This window comes from Phyllostomus hastatus, unplaced genomic scaffold (assembly GCF_019186645.2).
Source record: "Phyllostomus hastatus isolate PE091 unplaced genomic scaffold, TTU_PhHast_1.1 phas_contig_40, whole genome shotgun sequence".
NCBI lineage: Eukaryota > Metazoa > Chordata > Mammalia > Chiroptera > Phyllostomidae > Phyllostomus > Phyllostomus hastatus.
Genome location: NW_025333872.1, coordinates 28,017,101 through 28,035,376, shown reverse-complemented (window position 1 = coordinate 28,035,376; position 18,276 = coordinate 28,017,101). Strand labels below are relative to the sequence as shown.

The 18,276-nt window shown below is 37.0% G+C and overlaps 1 long non-coding RNA gene across 1 annotated transcript in view; it reads right to left on the bottom strand.

Annotated features, from left to right (window-relative positions):
- Positions 1-8,508: 8,508 nt before the first annotated feature.
- Positions 8,509-18,276, bottom strand: part of LOC123822082 — an 80,359-nt gene continuing 70,591 nt past the window's right edge. The window contains exon 5 of the long non-coding RNA XR_006786209.1: positions 8,509-10,285. This is a non-coding gene — a long non-coding RNA (uncharacterized LOC123822082). The remainder of the gene's footprint in view (positions 10,286-18,276) is intronic.

Genomic DNA, 18,276 nt, shown 5'->3' with positions numbered 1-18,276 from the left:
AAGCCCAGGCACCCCTCTTGCTAATTAATTCATTCATTTATTCACTAGTCAATGCTTTTAGACACTAACTCTGTGCCAGGCATTATGCTAGCAATGGAAATTTTGGCACATAATTTCAAGGACTTCAAAGTATAGTAGATAAGAGATACATAAAAATATATTTATGTTAATGTCTGATAAGTAAAATAATTCAGGTGATTAATCTTTATTTTTCTTCTTTGTGCTAGGCACAAAGACTTGGGGATATAGTGGTGAATGGTATGGACACTAAAGATATAAACTTAAAACAAGGAACATGTTGAGTAGAGATACAGTCTAGGAGACCAGGGAGACTTGCCTGAAGAAATAAACTTGAGCTCTTTTCTGAAGAATGACTAGAATTTTCCCAGTTCCGAGGCAAAGGATTTGGCCTGTGTGGAGGGTTAGAGGGTAGATGGAGGCAGCACACAGCAAGAGCTAAGAAGAAATATTACCTTAGAAGCCTCCACTGAGAGTGGGGAAGGGGAAAGACCAGGGGGGTATGAAGACACAGACGATGGGAGGCCAAATAAAACCAGCACAGTGTTGAGCTTCACTGGAGGGCAGTGGGAAATCGCTGAAGAGTTTTAAACGGATCAGATTTGCATTTTTGGAATTTCATCATCCTGATGTAGGATGAACCAGACTACTTTAGATGCTGGAGAGCTATTCACATACGCAGACCAGGACAAGACCCTGAGACTGAAAATCTGCCTTCCTCAGTAAAGGGCTGACCACTCCCCCTAGAAATTCATAGAGTTTATAAAGGGAAACTCATATATGAGGCCTGTCTTGGGTGGCCATAAGATAAAATGGATCCAGCAACACATGCCAGGTGCCAAAGGATTATATAGGAAGAAGGGGTGGATGGTCACTGGTAATAGTATGTGAATGCTACCAGGTACCAAAAATTACTTCATGTGCTTGACAAAGATAGGATAACAGCCTGCTCCAAAACCTGGCACATAGCAGGAGGCAAGGGAGGAGAGTTGATTTATGTCAGAAGGAACGTCAGTCATGATTGAATGGCCTCTAAGAGGGATCTGCAGGAAGCAACCTCCATCTAGGTCCAGCTTGCAGGACAGAAAGGGGTCACATCATGGAATAGTCTCCCCTCCACAGGGACAGTACAGAAGGTGACTTCACTGGTCTAGGGAGGGAGGCTGGCAGTGTAGACTAGGGTGGTGACCATCAAGGTGGGAGAAGACTGGTGCATACACAGATTTAGGAGATGGGATGAGTGGTACTTAAAATCCATTGGATGAAGGGTATGAGGGAGGAAGAAGTAGGGTTTGTGGCTTGACTGAGGCCAACCTCAGGGACACCAGTTTTTCCCAGCATGTAGCACCACCATCTGTGATAAATGGTCTCCAGGGTTGGAAGGGCAAGAAAGAGAGCAAAGAGCTTCTCATGAAGCAAAGATGGAAGTAGTTTTTACTCTTCAATCCATATTAAACTGGCCATTAAGTCAATATGACCCTTCTCAACTGGAAGGGGCTTGGAGACAGTTTGGTGGGCACCTAGTAAAAAGGAGAGAAGCTTGAAAGTTGGTGAGCATTAGCCTTTGCCTGTACTGCAAGTGATCAGCTTTGGTGGCATGGGAACAGAAAGGGAAAAAGTGAGGGAAGAGTTCTAAGACATTTTAAAAGAAGGTGACATTCAACCTGAGTCTTGAAGAAGAATCAATGGGAAATGAGGGTCAGCATTACAGAGCTCGAGACGAGAATAGGCTGAGGGCACAGCTCAGCATGTAAGAGGTGAGGAAGTCAGGTGTGTTACCCGAAATATGAAGGAAAGCTACTTTTCAAAATAGTTGTCAGTACATCACTTCAACGGTATTTGCAAACAAGTGAGCAACCCAGCTCTGGCGTTTACTCTCTGTGCGAACAGTAAAAAGATGGGAAAAAAAGCTTTGTATACTTTATTTTGTTTGTTCACCTCCTTTCACCAATGCTTGTTACATTCTACTACATGTAGTGAACTTCATGTATAGAAATACTACTCACAGACCTTTGTTCTGTTTACTCACTTTCTTTGTCATTTATCATTTTCTTCCCCTAACTTTGGTTTTGAACTCTCAGTTAGGAGAATGTTGGATAGCTCATCTGTGAGTCTTATGAAACTTTGCTGCCAATTTCCTTTTACAATTCTATAACAAAATATAATTTTACTAATACAGAACTGTGAGTCTGTATTAAAACTAATTTAAATTTTTTTTCCTAAATAATTTTTAGAATTTTAAGTACATGGAAAACCTGAAAAGGGCTCATAAAGACAATGTTTCTTGTTTCATTAAGAAGCAAGCAACAACAAAATGTGTCCCATAGTACTAATAAGGATAATTGAAGTACAATTATTCCAGGGAATTTTAGATTTTAATTGTCACTTCACTGCATATGTTATTAAAATACCTGCCAATCTCTCTCCAAAGATGTCAAAATCAATAGCATAAGTAATGCCTCATGAATTGACTTGAGGAGCTGTATATTTTGAGATTAAGATGTGACTCAATATATGCTAACATTTTATTAATGGGCCTTATATATTTTAATTATTTCCAGAACACATTGAATATATTATAATTAAAAGTTATTATTTATATATTTGAAAAATCCTTTTCCTTGATATTTTTATTGTATGGCTTTAAGATTACAGAAACTTAGTTTTTAATATTCCTGTTTCCAAAATGGAAGGTAAAACAAGTTTTAATTCTAACAGATTCAGTAGATGAGTTTCAAACAAATGCAAGATTACAAATTTTACTTTACAATCATTCTCCAGGAGCAAAAAAATACTTTAAATAAAGAACTAAAGTGGAAGAATTGTGAATAGAGACAAAAATTTACTGAGGCAAAAAGAATTCCAGGCTGTCACACATTAACAGTCCCAGTTATTTTGTGTTTTCCCTGTCACTTCAAAATCCTCGTTCCTAGAGTTCCATGAATCATCCACAGAAGCAGAAGGCTACATTGTCTCAGGTTGTACCTATTTACGCCATGTATCCGGAGGAAACGCAAAAATTCAGCAATAATTCTAAATAATCTGCCACCTATGATGAAGACTCTGCCAAAAACGAAAGAGTGCCACCTAGTGACTTCTTTGAGGAATATTTTCTACCAGTCACTCACTTGACACCCTTTTATGGGGCACCTACTTTGTGCCACCCACTGGGGACACACTTCCCTCAAGCCACTCAGGCTAATATTATCACACATTAAAATTTGCCTGCCAGCCTTTCCAGTTGCCCTGTGCCCTTACACCTGATGTCCTATGTCTGGAATGTCCATGCCACATCTCCACACCTGCTAAACTTCTACTCACTCTTCAAGAGTTTGAGTTAGGATCAGCCTGTCAAGACATAAAACAGTTATAATGCATCCTAGTGAAAAGACTAAATATTCCCCAAGTGAAGTTCACATAGCATGACTGTTATTACAAAACTTAAGCAAGTCACTTTGGTAAGTAATATGCCTATGGAAATAATACCTATTGGAAAAACATCTCTGGGTTTATTAACTGAGCTAATAGAGTAATATATCACAGCACCTTAGGGATCTACATCTATTAAAAATTGTAGATGGCTGAATGGTGGCCACAAAATAGGTATATCTCTGTCTTAATTCCTGGAAACTGTGAATATTACCTCGTCTGGAAAAGGAGACTTTGCAGATGTAATTAAGGATCTTGAGATGAGGAGATCATATTGGATCATCCAGGTGGCCCTAAACCCAATAACAAGTGTTCTTATAAGAGACACAGAGAGGAGAAATCAGATACAAAGGAAAGAATGCAATATGAAGACAGAGGCAGTGATACAGCCACAAGTCCCAAAACACAGGATGGCCACCAGGACCCAGAAAAGGCAAGGATCAATTCTCTCCTGGCACCCCCAGAGGAAGCAGAGCCCCGCCACATTTTGGATTTCTGGCCTCCAGGACTGAGAGAATAAATTTCTGTTATTTTAAGTCACCTGGTTTGCAATGATTTGCTATGGCAGCCCGAGGATGGTATTACAGCCATCTAGATCCCTCTGCATTTTAAACTTGTGGAAAGAACATATTCCAGCAATAGAGAAAACCCTACACTTGTCCTCAGGAGAGATAGCTTCTTATACAGCTTCCACCCAGAATTTACTCTGTGACCTTTAGCAAGAATTGTAGCCTTCTTGTTAGCCAATTTTTTTTATATGCAATCGAACTGGGTGATTTAAAGGTTTCCTTCCAGCTCTGAAATCTACATTTCTGGTAATAAGTGGTAGCATAGCACACTGAATAAGAAGAATCACAACTAGCATTGTGTAAACACAGAATTTCACACACACAAACAAGTTTGCAAATACACATTCTTATAAGTGAACTTTGGGGTTATAAGGTAAGAGGGAAGAAGAAATGAGATCAGCTATAATTGTTATTACTTATTATGCCAAATGTTGTTTTATATAATCCTTATTATGAATCTACTGGTATAGCAGTCTGGGTCGAATCAAGAGATAGAAACCACACAGTGGTTTAAACAGGGGAAGTGGATATAAAGAATAACTAAACTAAGAGAAAAAATAACTACGAGAGAAAATGCTGTATAGTATCCCAGTGCAAAGGGAGAGTACCTAAGGAAGGACAAATTTGAAAGGGGGAAAGGCCTCATCGGAGGGAGTATGGTTCAGTCGCAGGACAGCAGAGAAGTTTGCTGACTTGGCAGAGGTGGAACTGGTCTAGAGCTGCTGGGTGAACAGCTAGCCACCCACCAGAGTGTGGGAGGGAGCAGGCTCACAGCCACAAGTGATCTGTGTGAGCAGTGGAGCCTGGGTGCCTCAGGGGCAGATGCCTGGGATAAGAGGGATGCAGCAGATCTGGCCGAAGGAACTACTACCTGCACACAGGCTGCACAGAGCTCTGGGTCCCATGCTGAGAGGACTGCAGATAAGGTGTTGTCAAACAGAGCTGCAAAATCACAGAGGGATCTCATCCCAGGCCTGTGGCTGGATCAGGTTCCACCAGTGTCCTCACACCCACACTGCTGACCTCCCAGCCCACATTGGAAATCACAAAGAAACTGTTTCTCCCCAGTGCCTTTGTAGCACCCTAATTTAAGAAAACTTAACTTTGTGTTCAATTTAAAAGAGAATGCTTAAAGAATTCTGTTATCACAAAGCATGTATTAAAAGGATGCATTTGAACCTGAAAGGCAATAAATTGATAACTGAGCCACTTGCATAGTAGTTATTATTTATAATCACACACACAGACACCAATGCTCAGAGGTGAATGCAGCTGCTAAATCACAGAGCTAGAAATTATATCCAAAGCGATTAATGGTCGATAATTCCTGAAAGTAGGCTCTAACCACAATCTGAGAGCAGTATGATGAAAATTGTCCATTTAAAGTATTTTGCAGATGGCTCTATATTTGAGTCCATTATTATACTTATTATGATCATACAGTAAAATCCCATCCAATGAAAATTTTTCTGCACCCTTTTTGTTAAGAAAAATAAACAAATGAGAAGACACCTGTGCTTTCTACCCTTCCCTTCACTCCCAAGGCTGGGTTAAATGTTTCTGTCCTTTGTTAAATGCCCCTTCCTCTTAGCACTGTCAGTGTGGATTTCTTCATAGCATTTTTCACAACCTAATGTAATAATTATCTGTTACCTAAGTGCCTCTCACCCTACAGCCCCAGCCTTCCCAAATGTGGAATCTGAGCCTTGTTATTCATCTTTGCAGCTAGGCCAGGGCCATGGCTCATAGGAGAGTTGAATTAAACAAAAAAAAAATAATTTCTATCAGGGATTTATTCTAACAAGTCATTTCTGGGATATAACTCAGGGTCAAGGCTGTTGATCAGCAGTTCAAAGACACACACTAGTCAGTCCTGCATGACCCTTGATGGCATGTAAGTTCTACAACATGCAAAGGATGAGAGAGTGAATTTCCAAAGCCATGTCCTGGAAGGAGCCCCAACAAATTTGGAAAAACTGGTCCAAAGAAGACAGCAATCAAGAGCAAGATGACAAGAGTCAAGAGTAAAAATACAAACCAAAACCCTGAGAGTATATGCTGAATGTAGTGGAAGGATTTAAAGTCTAGAAACATAAAGAGAGGTAAAATGGAAGAATGTTGTGAGCAGGTTAGAGAAATTAATTCTCAATGTAACATACCTCTGATATCATTTTAATACTTGCAGTGTATGTGTGAAGTCACACTGAGTTGATTAAAGGGTCTGGAAGGATACATTCAGCACATTCTCCAACATTGAAACCCCCACTGGCTCACTACCTCTGAAGACCCTCACATTGGTGTTGAAAGTCATTCACATGTTTAGGTTTGAGCCCACTTAAGACTAAGAAGGTCAGCACCACAGCCTTAGGCAAGGTGCTGGGGAACCCACCCTAAGTCCTATAACAAGTACCTCTTTAATCAAGTAACTTCCTAATACTACTGAGCATTTTCACTCTTTTTTTATTAATTGAGATATAATTGACATCAGTTTTAGGTGTACATGAGTTTTAGGCATACAATAAAATAATTTGATATATATATTTCACTAAATAATCACAAAAGTCTAGTTAATATCCATCATGACACACAGTTACAACTTTTTTCTTTTGAAGAGGCCTTTTAAGATTTACTCTCTTAGTAACTTTTAAATATATAATACAGTAGTCTTAACTATAGTCACCATGCTGTATATCACATCCCCAGGACTTATTTCATAACTGGAAATTTGCACCTTCTGATTACCTTCACCCATGTACACACACACACACACACACACACACACACACACCCATCTCTGGCAACTACCAATCTTTTCTCTGTACCAATGAGTTCAGTGTTTTTTAGTTTTGTTTTTGTTTTTGCAGATTCCACATGTAAATTCAATCAGTTTTCATCTTTCTCTGCCTGACTTATTTCACTTGGCATAATGCCCTCAAGGTCCATCCATGGTGTTTCAAATGGCGTGATTTCCTTCTCTTTTATGGATGAACAATATTCCATTGGATTTAAATGTCACATTTTCTTTATCCATTCATCTCCCAATGGACATTTGTTTCCCTGATTGTCTATTATAAATAATGCTGCAATAAACATGGGGGAAATACATCTTTTCAGCTTACTGTTTTTGTTTTCTTTGGATAAATACACAAAAGTGGAATTGCAGGATCATTTGGTAGCTACATTTTTAATTTTTGACAAACCTTCATGTGCTTTTCCCTAGAGACTGCACCAATTTTCACTTCCACTAAAAGTGGAAGTTTTCTCCACATCTTGCCAACATTTGCTGTTTATCTTTTAATAATGGTCATTCTGGCAGGTGAGAGGTGACATCTACTGTGGTTTTGATGTGCATTTCCCTGATGATTAACAATGCTGAGCACCATGCGTCAGTTGGCCAGTTGTATGTCTTCTTTGAAAAAATGTCTATTTAGATCCCTGGCCATTTTTTAATTGGATTGTTTGGGATTTTTCTATTGAATTGTGCATGTTCCTTATATATTTTGGATATTAACCCCTTATTTTTTATCTGGGTTCCCTCTTCTTATTCTCCACGTTTCTTGAAGAATAGGGCTTTGCCTCCACCCCTGCTCCATCTTCTTCAGAGACTAAAGTTCTAATTTCTATGTGCCTGTACATGTCACTTACACCCAGATCTTTCAAAGACTGCATTCTTTCCAAATATGGAATATTCCTCTATTTACTGCCAAATCACCTCTCCACCTGCAAGTCACCTATTGCATTCTGTCGGATTCTTGATTGTCAAATTCTCTCTAACCGATACCTTTCCTACTGGCTGTCCTGGAATAGTCTCTTGACCACATGCCAGCCTTCACCCAGGAATATGTCTGTGTCCAGCCTCCCAGATGCTGAATATCTTTGATCTTATCAAGGTATTGACAATTAAGCTTGAGTTCAACTACACTGGCCACATATACAGTAGTATAAAATGATTATTGATCCTCAAGAAATATTGAGAAAATCAGAGATGTATAAGAAATAATAAATTGCAACTGATTTTCTCTTAGGTAAACAAATAGAATATTAGGAAGATTTTCAACACAAGGTTTAAAATAAGATATATCAAATTAATGTTAATTTTGCTAAGAAAACAATCATATCTATTACACTCACACATTTTATTGTCAGTTATCAGTTACACCGCCATTCAAAACAAAATGTGTACATGTTTGTACATGCATAAACTAACATATGTTTCCAAACGTAGTTAATAGCCTTCCACACCTGCTGGTCTTAAAATTATTTCTTTGGGCCATTTCTCCTCTGAAATTTGATGTGTAGGACAACAGAATTTCAGAACATTGATTCTCGCTGTGAATAGACAGCATGAGGGTTTGGAAGACATCCACGTTCTGCTACAGGGCTTACAGAACACCTAAATGAGTCCGGATACTGTTTTGAGCACAGGGAAGTTTCTCATAATTTATTGTAAGCACCAAAGTTTTTCAAATTTTTATTTTTTATTTTTGGCATATTTAAAATGTACCAAGCCAGGTAAACAGAACCAAATTTACACCCCATCTTTGGACAACCGGAACACCAGTCCAGATAGGTGAAACAACAGGTTTTAGACATTGAACAGCAGACAGCATGAGAAATTGATCTCGGAGCTATGGGAAACAAAGTAAGCCCCAGAATTTCCCAGCTTACTGCATTCAGTGTTTCCAGGCCGTGGTGCAAAGAGAGACAGAGACAGGGGGAGAAAGAGAGAGGGAGAGATTAGTGGAGATTCCCTAGGGTTTTCACCTGGGTGCTCATGGGCACCTATGTGTGAGGAAACCACCTAAAGCACCAAGAAAGGGCAGGCTGAACAATATCCAGAGCTCCCATGGACTTAAAAATAGTTCATATTCCCAGCATCCAGAGGAGAATAAAATTCATGATATGAAAGACATTAGGAAAACTATTATCTAGGCAGTGGGGACATTTAGCCTTACATTTAAAGGCTACTCTGATCTCACTTCACTAAGCTTAAAAGAAACACTTTGGAGAGTCAAACTCTTTCCAGATAACTGCAAAGTAAAGCTTTGCAGAGTAAAGCTCAAGAATATTCAAAAGTGAACAATAATATTGCATTCAGCAACATAAAATTCAAGTCTGACATTTAATAAAAAAATTATAGATATGCAAAGAGCTGGAAAACATGATCCATAATGAAGAAAAAAATCATTTAATAGAAATAGCCTCCAAAATGGCATAGATGATAGAACTTTAGGGGGGAAAACATTAAAGCAATTATAACAGTATTCCATATGGTCTAAGTCCGAATAACTTAATTACTCTTGGCAATAATACTGCTCATTGATTTTTAGGGTTTAGCAGTATATACACCAAAAGCATGCTTATTCTGTTGTTGTCCCTATTACAGAAAATTTCAGAGACTACAGTATCTAAATAAAAGCACTATATATGTCATTATTTTTCCTTTTTCTAATAAGAATATTATTTTCTGTATTGGATTGGCTAGGAAGTTACTAAACCACTCTTTGAAGTTCAAAGAAATATTTTATTGCTGCTTGAACTAATTTTTCTATGTATTTCCTTGATTTATGGAACTACCAATGTCAAAGTACATTGGAATCTTTGAGAAAAATTAAAAGCATGAATCATTCAAAATGACCATCTGTGTAGTGGGATTGCATTAAGATCCAAAATGTAAGTGGAAGAAGCAATTGGAAAGTCAGGTGTCAGATCACCCTGCCATACTTAGAGACAGGAAACATGCTCATGGCCATGGGGTGTGTTCATCAAAATGATGGCTAAGCCTGAATTACAGCCAGGTGAAATGAGCCTTCAGGTCAGTATGATGCATGATCAAGCAGCAAATGACACCCACTCCAGATATCATGGGTATTATTCATTTGCTTTCCTGACTCTCAAAATAATCTCCTCCCAGCTGCTCAAATTACCCAAACCTCTTAAAGTGCCTCACAAATGGGGTCTAGCCTAGTTCCTTTGGCTAAATAAGAAGGAAATGGGTAGTGTTAGGGTGAGCACAATCTATGCTGTTCAGTGTTTTACAATAGCTGAAACATGTGTTAGTAGGGGAGCCAAAAAGTCAGAGACATCAGGAAATGGTGGCATTCTTTATTGTTGCCTTGTCTTCACTTTCAGCCCCTTCTCCCCAGTGATTTCATGAGCTCCTTGCAAACCACTCCATGTTCTGATATGCTGCTCCTCCTTAGATACCACATCCATCATGTCACCCAGAAAACTACTGGGTTGGTCAAAATGTCCATTTCCATTTTTTTCTGTAAAATAGAAGACACATTTTTTTTTCACCAATAACTTTACTGACTTGAATATTTTGAGTATGTCAGCTATCTCCCTTGTGGTATAACATTGACTGTTCTCAATTAATGTCTTGATTTGATAGCTATCTACTTCAACTAGTCTACCCAAACATGGAGTATCATCCATTGAGAAATCTCCAGCACAAAACTTTGAAAACCATTTCTGACACATTCCATCAGTCACAGCACCTTCTCTACACATTGCACAATCTTTTTTTTGCATTTCATTTGTGTTTTTACCTTTCTTGAAATAATAAAGCATAATATGCTGAAAATGTTGTATCTCTTTTTCTACCTTCAATATTAAAATGGCTGCTCAAAAACTCACCAATGTTAATAAGTTTTTTTAAATGCATGCTGATATCTCAGCTGTCATGGTTCAATATAACAAAATTGTTTCAAATGAAGTTAAAGACAACTAAGCACTACTAGAGCCATTATATGAAAAAACCTAAACAAACTTTTGGGCCAACTAATAAAATGGCTTTTGTCACCTTAGGAGAGCAAGTTAGAATTATGTTTCTTAAAGTCAAGACTCTGAAATATGTGGCCAGGTTCTCTTTTAGAAGCAGCCTAGCCGCAGTAGTCAAGCTTTTTGGGTACCGATCTTGACACCACTGTTCATAAGAAGTGTGACCTTAAGCACTAAGCCTCAGCTCCCTCGTCTGTAATTTGGGGATAAAAGTAGAGGTACCTACATGAAAATAGTCATTTCACAAAAGCACTTTTTAAATGATTGCTATATTTACCTATTTAGATATATTACCTGTATTTCATGACAGCAACACTCCCTCTGCCAATAGGACTACTTATTATACAGCCTGCCCTTCAGTAGCACACATGCCTGTGCGTGCACACATGCACATGCACACACTCATACATACACCGAAACCCTCCTTCCCACCTCTGCTTTTTCTCATACTTTTCCTTTTCTAGTGTCCTCTGTGTCGTCACTTGATTAATCTATTTTAAGTTTCATGACAAGTCCTACCTGAATCACTCATCTTAACTGCTCCAAGTCCTTGTTACAAGTATTTTTTGAAATTCATGAATGATTGTATTGTCTAGTAAAACAATTTTTATATGTTAATTTTTCAAATAAAAATATATTTGATATTTGTCATGTATTGTATTTTGTCTCTTCAGCTATGTTTTTCACAGATAATTCTTTGTCCCATAATGTTGGTATTGCACTCCTGGTATTAGGAAGTCATTATCGACTTACTGATTACAAAGTATGAAAAAATGTAAAAGACAAAAATTACCCACTAGGCTTGTATGGCAAAAAGATTACTTGATGGTGTTAAAGAGTTCAAGATATTAATTCGGCCTGGGTGACAAACTGAAGAATAATCAAGGCATGAAAGTAGAGTACATTCAGGTTTCTCTTCTGCCCTGTAGTTTGCAACTGAAGTGTAATAACTTTCTTCTAGTATTTTGGTTTTTATTGTTCAATTTTAATCCTCCACTCACCAGACATGCATGTTTAAGCAATTCTTTCATTGTCTGGCCCTGGACATACATTTAAAATCTGTAGTTAGTAAGCAGTCAGCTACAAAAAAAAAAAAAATAGAAATGAAAGAAAAAGAAGTCTCTGAACTGAGAGATAAGATGAAGAAAAGATGATTTTTTGAACCCTAACAAAAATCAACAGATGATAGCTATCAATATGCCAGTGTTAATTACAGTGGAAAAGGTTTTATAATACTTTTGACAAGAAATTATGGGACCCTATCATATTCAATCAATAACACCACAGTGGTTCTTTAATACATACATAATGATGGATCTGTTGTTAGAGAAGGATGTTACCAAGTTGGTCATATTATAATGCAATAGTCTGAGATGAAGATGTGTTAAAATAAGCTCATGATCTTGCATAAATTCTAAAACTAGTAAACCATGAAGTAGTAAATTATCAGATTTTTTAAAAGTTATCTCCAGTAGAAGATGCTTCTTCCAACTCCCAGCAATGTTGTATGTTCTTGATGTGGAGATTTGAAGACTGAACTCGAGAATGGGGAATTCACTAATCTAGGTTGTTGGAAATGCCCTCAAGAATGTCTGTGACCTTTGTTCACTTGTGATGCTGACCAATCAGCATTCTGACTTCCAATTTCATTTCCTAAATGGATCTGACCAACAGGGTGGGGACTGGAGGTACTGAGAGCATGCCATTGGTTGGCTATTGGGCAAAACTTAGAGTTCTGTGTGTATCCACAATATGATATCTGATAGAAAATCAGCTTCTTATTAACTGGGTTATTATGTGCCAAACCTGAGACTCAGCTCACTTGTGAGAAAAGTACCAAAATTGTGTCCTGAACTTCAGAGCTTGTGTGCAGTCCCAGCACCTAGAGTGATCCATCACAATATAGCCAACCTGGAGGAAGGAGCCTCCACCCTGGCAACCTGTCCCTTTCTTGCTTACTAGCTAGCTCTTTAAATATAATATTGCCCTATCTAAAAAGATCACTCGTAATAACTAGCAGCAAAGAAAGGTAATGTTCCCCAAATCGCAGAGCTCCTGCTTTCTTACTAGGCTCCAGCAATACTGAACATGTAACTCACTTTGTTTCCAGAACCCAGTGTTGTTTTCCCCCCTCTGCCAGGAACGCCCGCCTCCTTTGCATGCCTTGATTTACTTACACTTACCAATTCCAGTAGTTTTTCTTTGACCTACTTATCCAACTCACAAACACATGGGTTAGGAACTTCTATCTGATATTCCTTAGAAACATCCTTGCTACCACATCTGTATATTGTTTTAAAATGATCCATTTATTGGTGTGCTAACGATGATCTTTAAGTATAACTCAGGCCTTATTCATCTTTAAAGTCCTAGCACCTTGCACTGTGCTTAGTATACAGGAAATCCTGCATTCATTTTTTTATGAAAAAAATGCTTTGTTAATTTATTATCATAAGATACAAGAGACTTTCCTATGCAAGTACCTTTAAAGATATTTCAATTAAATTTCTCACTAGGGTATAACCTTCCTAACAATTGCATAAAATGACAGATCCAAATGTGGGGTGATTCTTGGCTCAGCAAATAGTTGTATTTTCCAGTAAATATATTTTTAATGTATATTTTATATGATATTTATATAGTACTTTACATATACCAGGAACTATTCTAAGTGCTTGACAAATATTCATTTGAATTATACTCATATCAAACCTGTGAAAGAGGTACTATCATAAGCTCACTTACAGTTGGGGAAATAGAGAAATAGAGACATTATAAAACTTCATCAAGATTGCTCAGCCAATAAGCAGAAGAACCAGGATTTGAATCCAGGCAACCTGGCTCAGAGGCCAAAGCCTTCCCTGCAGGCCTAATGGATTTACCAGTAAGTCTTCATTCACAAAATCAGAGGGAATGCTTTTCTGTAGGAGCCTTGATATATAAGTCATTTCTGCCCTTTTCCCCTTGTCCAGCCTTCTTGAACAGATGTCTTCTAAAGCTCACACTTTAGACAAGTATTTTATTGAATTACTTTCCTCTAAGGAGCCTGGCCTATTTTACAAAAAGGAAAAAATGAAAAACAAAACAAAAACAAGAGCTTAGTAATCCTCACAAAATCCAATGAGGAATGCACATATTAATAAAAGGAAATATTTCTAAATGGGTATTTAGCTAGGTTCTTACACCTTTACGATAAGACTGAATAATGATTTCATTCTGCCCTGAGACTGAAAAAAAAAATGCTCTTGGAAGTTTTGGAAAATAGTAAAAGGATATAAGGGCTCTCTGTGAAAATCTTCTATTTCCATTTTTTTTGAAGTTCAAATCTTGTGATGATTAGCTGCAGCTGACCTTGACTCTCCACTCTATTTAGGGAGTCATATGCTATCACAGAGATCAGAAATCAAATGAATTATGCTCTTTGTTCAGCTCAACACTTTAAATTGCAGTTGAGAAAAAAACTCTTAAGGCTAGTCAGCCCCAGAAACTTTGTTCAGAGGCATCTTTGCCAGAAGGAATGGGCTTCTTCGTTGGCACTGCAGTCAAGTCGTAACAGAGAAAGGCAGGGCTGCCAGGGCTAATTGAGAACTGTGTGGTAAAATGAATGTTATCTATTAAATTGTTATGTTCTTAAAAGGATCAATAAGGGTTAAGAAAAGGTGTTTTACCACTGTTTACAAAATTGATCAAGAAGACTCCTCAAGAGATTAACTCAGAAAATGGTGTCTTTAGCAAGCAAACGTGTAAGAAGCAAACTATATGCCCGAATAAGCTCTTACCTTGTGTGTGGATAATAAGAACAATTTTATTATAAAAAAGGATTGAGAGGAATTTATGCTTTGAAAGTTGGGTTATTGGGGACCAGATTTACCCTTGAATTAAAAAAAAAGGCAAAATATACAAAATTTTTCCCAAAAAACTAGACCTCAGGCAACCAAGTATAGTGACCACTGAGAGGCAGGAAATAACTGAGGTGAATTTTATAATTGCCCCAGTTTACTATCTTAAAAGAGAGTCCAGGTTATGGGGCAGGGCAGGGAAAACTAAGTGGAGGCCAGCCAATGCTCTAAGTTGGGGAGTCAAGGCTGTTAGTTCTCAGGAGAAAGTACTGGAGAGCAGACAGACTCATAGGAAGAGAATTCTAGGTATTTGCAAAGGGTTGTCTGAAGCATTCAGTTGAATACTGTTTGGTGCATGAATGTGAGAAAATTAGGCTGGAGAAAATTTATCCAAAGGGATTATGGCTCACATCATACCAAAAATTGTGTTTTCTCATAGCAGTCAGACTGGACGTTCTCATAACTCACAGGGCACTGCACGGAGGACTCAGCTGTGTCATGTTCCAGCAGTGGTACATGCTGCCTTTGGACAAATAACTAGCTCTTGTTCTGCATAACAAAGCTAAAAATCAAGGTCTGAGATGAAATTGTGATAAAATCTACAATGTGAGAACCAATAAAAAGTTGCCAATCATGGAAAGAAAACAGGATCCACGTTGAGAAAAAATTCATCAAAACTGGTCCAGAATTGACATAGATGTTAAAATTAAGTCATGTAACTGTATTCCATATGTTTGAAAGATAAAAAGAAATGTGAAAGATATTTTCCAATACACCCAAATTAAATTGTTAGAGAATAAAACAGTACTGCTCAAGATGAATAATGCACTTGATGGGATTAAAGGCTTATTAAAGATTATTGAGGACAGATTAGTGAATTTAAAGATATAACAAGGTTAACTAAACAAACTGAAACACAGAAAAAATAATGGAAAAAATCAGAGTATCAGTAAGTGTGGGGCAATTTCAGTCAAAATTGCTGAATGGGAGGAAAGCAGGGGGAAGTATTTGAAGGAATAATGTCTAAAATGTTTTCAGTTTTGTTGAAAACTATAAACCCACATATCCAAGAAGCACAATCAATATGGAGCACAAGAATCATGAAGTAAACTACACCAAGATTCACATCATAATCAAATTGCTCAAAGTCAGTGAGAAAATAAAAATCTTAAAATCAGCCAGAAGTAGACATGTGCCCTACAGAGTCACAAATGTAAGGATGACATCAATTTCTTATCAGAAGCAATGCAAGTAAGAAGGTGGCAGAGCAAGATCTTTAAAAGACATGAAAAAAATACCTAATAACCTAGAATTCTGTGCCCAGAATTCAATAGGAAGACAAAATAAAGTCCTCTTCAGAACTACAAGTCCAAAAAAAAAAAATATTGTCATCTTAAGAAACTAGAGAGAGAAGCTCAAGTTAAGCCCAGCATAGGCAGAATAAAGGCAATAATAAAGCTTAGACTGAAAAACATTGAAATATAAAAGAGGAAAGCAACATAGAGAAGATCAATAAAACCAAAAGCTAGATCTTTGCTAAAAATCAGTAAAATTAATAAGCCTCTAGCCAGACTAATGAGGAAAAAAGATAGTAGACACAGTTACAAATATCAAGATTGATAAAGATCTGGTAACTATAACCTTCATAGAGATTAAAAGGATGATATATGAATGTTAATATAATGTTTATGTGTAAACAGCTTTACATCAATAAAATTTACAGCTTAAAGATGACAGATTCCTTGAATGATATAAACTACCAGTGCTCAACCAAGTGAAAATAATACTATGTATAATCAAATATCATTAAGAGGAATTGAATCTGAAGTTTAACTGAAAGTTAGTCACAAACCTAAATGTAAAGCCTAAAACTATTGAATGTCTAAAAGCAGACATAAGAAATATTTGATACCTAGGGTCAGACAAAGATTGATTAGAGACAACAAAAGGACAATTCATAAAACTAAAAGTAATAAATTTGACTTCATCACCATTAAACACTTCTCATTGGAAGGGCCCGTTAAGAAAGGGCTTTTTTGCACCCCAATGTTCATAGCAGCACAATTTACAATAGCTAGGTGCTGGAAGCAACCTAGATGCCCATCAGTAAATGAATGGATTAAAAAACTATGGTACATTTGCACAATGGAATTCTATGCAGCAGAAAGAAAAAAGGAGCTCCTACCCTTTGCAACAGCATGGATGGAGCTGGAAAGCATTATGCTAAGCAAAACAAGGCAGGCAGTGAAAGACAAATACCATATGATCTCACCTTTAACAGGAACCTAAACAACAAAACAAAAAAACAAGCAAAATATAACCAAAGACACTGAAATAGGGGACATACTGACAGTGACCAGAGGCGAGAGAAGAGGGAATTTCAGGGGGGAATGGGTAGGGTTTACAGGAACAAATTTAAAGGACACATGGACAAAAACTAGGGGTGGGTGGTAATGGGAGGGAAGAGGGGAGGGTTGGGTGGGTGGGCTGGATTGGGAGTAAAAGGGAGAAAACTGTACTTGAACAATGATTAAAATAAAAATTTTAAAAAAAAATTGAATGCTGAAAAAAAAATAAAGTCAAGCCACAGGGTGGGAGAAAATATTATCAAATCACATATCAGATAAAGAATTTATACCCATAATATTGTACAAACAAGTCCTTCAGCTCAATAATAAAGGTATAAACAACCCAATTTAAAAATGGGCAAAAGATTTTAATAAATATTGTTCCAAAGAAAATATAGAAATGGCTAATAAGTATTGAGAATATATGTTCAATATCATTAGCCACTAGGAAAATAAAAATTGAAACCAGAATGAGGCACAACTATATACACATCAATTAGAATTGCTATAATCAAAAAGACTGACAGTGCCAAGTGTTAGTAATGATTTGGAGAAACTAGGACCCTTATTTATTGCTGGTGGGAATGTAAAAGGTATAGCCACTTTGAAAAACAGGGTCAGTTTCTAAAAATATTAAACATAAACTTACCATACATTCAGTAATTTTATTCTTAGATATCTACTTCCCCAAGAGAAATGTCCATAAGAACACTTGCAGATAAACATTCATAGTACCATTATTCATAATAGTCAAAAAACTAGAAAAAAATCCAAATGTTCATCAAGTGATAGATGTTTCAACAATATGTGCATATCCATACTATGAAATATTATTCAGCAGTAAAAAGGAATGCAAGGCTAATACATGCTATAACATAGGTGATCTCCATCTATACTTTCAAGGCTAGGTTGTATGATTCCATTTATCTGAAATTTCCAACAAAAATAAACCTATAAAAACAGTAAGCAAATCACTGGTTCCCTTTGCCTGATGTTTGAAATAAGAAGTGATTGCAAATGGGTCTGAAGGATCTGTTGGAGTGGTGGAAGGTTCTAAAACTAGATTTGGATTATGGATGCACAATTCTAGAAATTTAATAAAAAATCAATTGTCACAAAGGGGAATTTAATTGTATATAAAATATAATAAGATTTAGTAAGGTTTATTTTTTAAAAATGAGTATTCTTATTTTCCCTTCCTATTACCTTTAATAAACTAATAACAAAAGTAAATTTAAGAGTTTATGTTAGTGAGTTATTTTTCTTCAAAAGTAAAAGAAATTTTCTCAA